Here is a 5,025-nt window from a genome sequence, read left to right as displayed (position 1 = left end):
ATGTTGAATCAGATTTGAAGAATGTATAGTGTAACTTATTAATGTGAAATCTAAATATTTCTCGGGTATTACCTACCCGTTAAAATATTCTCATCATTAACAGTTTGTACAATAGAGTTTTTAATTATAACCTTTATGAAAATATATACACATATATATTTTCTTCAGATGTAATCATGGATTTAATGAGTTAATATGATATTAATCTCATCTGATTTATTGTTAGAACTAGAATACATAATCTCTAAAACATTAGAGATTACATAATCGCCATGAAGAACGAAGATAATTGATATAGAACGATACGTAGAACGATGATTATACTCGAGGTACAGAATGAGATGTTGAGGCATGGATTGTTGATGGTACTGGTGCTGTTACTGATGGTACTGTTGGTGCCGATGATGTTGCGGAAGCTGGTAAATTTTGCACCATATTCTCCAAATTGATTACTTGAGCGCGAAGTTTGTTGACTTCTTCTATTATTCCGGGATGATTGTCGGTCAGAACGAGCGGATGAATAAGGTTTAGAATTTTAGATATTATGTAATCGTTGCGAGATATTCTGGAAATGAGGGTGAAAATTGTAGTGACCCGAACTTTTCCATGTTTATATATATTAATTGAGATTGATATTTACATGATTAAATGTTTCCAACATGTTAAGCAATCAAACTTGTTAAGACTTGATTAATTGAAATATGTTTCATATAGACAATTGACCACCCAAGTTGACCGGTGATTCACGAAACGTTAAAACTTGTAAAAACTATATGATGACATATATATGGATATATATATAGTTAACATGATACTATGATAAGTAAACATATCATTAAGTATATTAATAATGAACTACATATGTAAAAATAAGACTACTAACTTAATGATTTTTTAAACGAGACATATATGTAACGATTATCGTTGTAAAGACATTTAATGTATATATATCATATTAAGAGATATTCATACATGATAATATCATGATAATATAATAATTTAAAATCTCATTTGATATTATAAACATTGGGTTAAAAACATTTAACAAGATCGTTAACCTAAAGGTTTCAAAAAACAACACTTACATGTAACGACTAACGATGACTTAACGACTCAGTTAAAATGTATATACATGTAGTGTTTTAATATGTATTTATACACTTTTGAAAGACTTCAATACACTTATCAAAATACTTCTACTTAACAAAAATGCTTACAATTACATCCTCGTTCAGTTTCATCAACAATTCTACTCGTATGCACCCGTATTCGTACTCGTACAATACACAGCTTTTAGATGTATGTACTATTGGTATATACACTCCAATGATCAGCTCTTAGTAGCCCATGTGAGTCACCTAACACATGTGGGAACCATCATTTGGCAACTAGCATGAAATATCTCATAAAATTACAAAAATATGAGTAATCATTCATGACTTATTTACATGAAAACAAAATTACATATCCTTTATATCTAATCCATACACCAACGACCAAAAACACCTACAAACACTTTCATTCTTCAATTTTCTTCATATAATTGATCTCTCTCAAGTTCTATCTTCAAGTTCTAAGTGTTCTTCATATATTCTACAAGTTCTAGTTACATAAAATCAAGAATACTTTCAAGTTTGCTAGCTCACTTCCAATCTTGTAAGGTGATCATACAACCTCAAGAAATCTTTGTTTCTTACAGTAGGTTATCATTCTAATACAAGGTAATAATCATATTCAAACTTTGGTTCAATTTCTATAACTATAACAATCTTATTTCAAGTGATGATCTTACTTGAACTTGTTTTCGTGTCATGATTCTGCTTCAAGAACTTCGAGCCATCCAAGGATCCTTTGAAGCTAGATCCATTTTTCTCTTTTCCAGTAGGTTTATCCAAGGAACTTAAGGTAGTAATGATGTTCATAACATCATTCGATTCATACATATAAAGCTATCTTATTCGAAGGTTTAAACTTGTAATCACTATAACATAGTTTAGTTAATTCTAAACATGTTCGCAAACAAAAGTTAATCCTTCTAACTTGACTTTTAAAATCAACTAAACACATGTTCTATATCTATATGATATGATAACTTAATGATTTAAAACCTGGAAACACGAAAAATACCGTAAAACCGGATTTACGCCGTCGTAGTAACACCGCGGGCTGTTTTGGGTTAGTTAATTAAAAACTATGATAAACTTTGATTTAAAAGTTGTTATTCTGAGAAAATGATTGTTATTATGAACATGAAACTATATCCAAAAATTATGGTTAAACTCAAAGTGGAAGTATGTTTTCTAAAATGGTCATCTAGACGTCGTTCTTTCGACTGAAATGACTACCTTTACAAAAATGACTTGTAACTTATTTTTCCGACTATAAACCTATACTTTTTCTGTTTAGATTCATAAAATAGAGTTCAATATGAAACCATAGCAATTTGATTCACTCAAAACGGATTTAAAATGAAGAAGTTATGGGTAAAACAAGATTGGATAATTTTTCTCATTTTAGCTACGTGAAAATTGGTAACAAATCTATTCCAACCATAACTTAATAAACTTGTATTGTATATTATGTAATCTTGAGATACCATAGACACGTATACAATGTTTCGACCTATCATGTCGACACATCTATATATATTTCGGAACAACCATAGACACTCTATATGTGAATGTTGGAGTTAGCTATACAGGGTTGAGGTTGATTCCAAAATATATATAGTTTGAGTTGTGATCAATACTGAGATACGTATACACTGGGTCGTGGATTGATTCAAGATAATATTTATCGATTTATTTCTGTACATCTAACTGTGGACAACTAGTTGTAGGTTACTAACGAGGACAGCTGACTTAATAAACTTAAAACATCAAAATATATTAAAAGTGTTGTAAATATATTTTGAACATACTTTGATATATATGTATATATTGTTATAGGTTCGTGAATCAACCAGTGGCCAAGTCTTACTTCCCGACGAAGTAAAAATCTGTGAAAGTGAGTTATAGTCCCACTTTTAAAATCTAATATTTTTGGGATGAGAATACATGCAGGTTTTATAAATGATTTACAAAATAGACACAAGTACGTGAAACTACATTCTATGGTTGAATTATCGAAATCGAATATGCCCCTTTTTATTAAGTCTGGTAATCTAAGAATTAGGGAACAGACACCCTAATTGACGCGAATCCTAAAGATAGATCTATTGGGCCTAACAAACCCCATCCAAAGTACCGGATGCTTTAGTACTTCGAAATCTATATCATATCCGAAGGGTGTCCCGGAATGATGGGGATATTCTTATATATACATCTTGTTAATGTCGGTTACCAGGTGTTCACCATATGAATGATTTTTATCTCTATGTATGGGATGTGTATTGAAATATGAAATCTTGTGGTCTATTGTTACGATTTGATATATATAAGTTAAACCTATAACTCACCAACATTTTTGTTGACGTTTAAAGCATGTTTATTCTCAGGTGAATATTAAGAGCTTCCGCTGTTGCATACTAAAATAAAGACAAGATTTGGAGTCCATGTTTGTATGATATTGTGTAAAAACTGCATTCAAGAAACTGATTTCGATGTAACATATTTGTATTGTAAACCATTATGTAATGGTCGTGTGTAAACATGATATTTTAGATTATCATTATTTGATAATCTACGTAAAGCTTTTTAAATCTTTATTTATGAAATAAAGGTTATGGTTTGTTTTAAAAATGAATGCAGTCTTTGAAAAATGTCTCATATAGAGGTCAAAACCTCGCAACGAAATCAATTAATATGGAACGTTTTTAATCAATAAGAACGGGACATTTCAGTTCGTATCCGAGCGTTGGTCTTAGAGAACCAGAATTTTGCATTAGTGTGTCTTATCGAGTTTGTTAGGATGCATTAGTGAGTCTGGACTTCAACCGTGTTTACTTGAAAAATGATTGCTTAACAAATTTTGTTGGAAACTATATATTTTTAACATGTGAATATTATGTGATATATTAATCTCTTAACGCGTTTGATATTATGTGATAGATGTCTACCTCTAGAACAAGTCCCATTGACTCACCTAATAATAATGAAGAGTCAAATGTAAATTGGAATGATTCGTGGACTGATTCACAAGTTCCCGAAGAGGAACCTGAAGAAGAGTCGGAACCAGAAGAAGAATCGGAACCGGAAGAAGAATCGGAACCGGATGAAGAAATAGAACCGGTGGGGGAAATAATAAAACGGTTAAGTAAAAGAAAATCCTCAACCAACCGACCAAGGTTAATTATGGTCAATGGTGTTTCCGCTAAGGAAGCAAAATATTGGGAGGATTACCAATTCTCCGATGAATCGGATTCCGACGAGAATTCCGATGATGTTATAGAAATTACCCCAATTGAATTTAAAAAGGCAAAAGAAAATAATAAGGGAAAGGGCATAAAAATAGAGAAATCTAATTCCAACCCCGATGAACTTTATATGTATCGTCAACCCCCGAAGTCCTTAAGTTGTAATAATGACCCGGGAACCTCTAAACCACCAGGTTTTTCTAAACCAATGTGGATAACGACGGCTCGTATTAGGGGAACATCATATATCCCTAGAAACTTGGCAAAACGAACCAAAACCGAAGAAGAAGAAACAAGCGAGTCGGAATAAGATAGTTGTATTCGTGTGGTGTAATATATGTAATATAGTGTGCTTATGCTTTATGATATATGTAAAAATTGCTTGTATTAATAAGTATTTTTTTATGAATCTAACTCTTGTCTATTTTACAGTATAAAAACACAAAATGGATAGACAACCCAATATTTTAAGAGACCTACCCGGAGACATGATTGATGAAATCTTGTCTAGAGTCGGTCAGAATTCTTCGGCACAACTATTTAAGGCGAGATCAGTTTGTAAGACATTCGAAGAACGTTCCAAGAATGCCTTGGTTTATAAAAGGCTTTCGTTCGAAAGATGGGGGATATCACATTGGGAAATCCATAAGTTACGATGTGTTTACTTTGAC

The sequence above is a fragment of the Rutidosis leptorrhynchoides genome, chromosome 3, assembly GCF_046630445.1.
Source record: "Rutidosis leptorrhynchoides isolate AG116_Rl617_1_P2 chromosome 3, CSIRO_AGI_Rlap_v1, whole genome shotgun sequence".
Taxonomy (NCBI): domain Eukaryota; kingdom Viridiplantae; phylum Streptophyta; class Magnoliopsida; order Asterales; family Asteraceae; genus Rutidosis; species Rutidosis leptorrhynchoides.
This window is presented reverse-complemented; position numbering follows the sequence as displayed.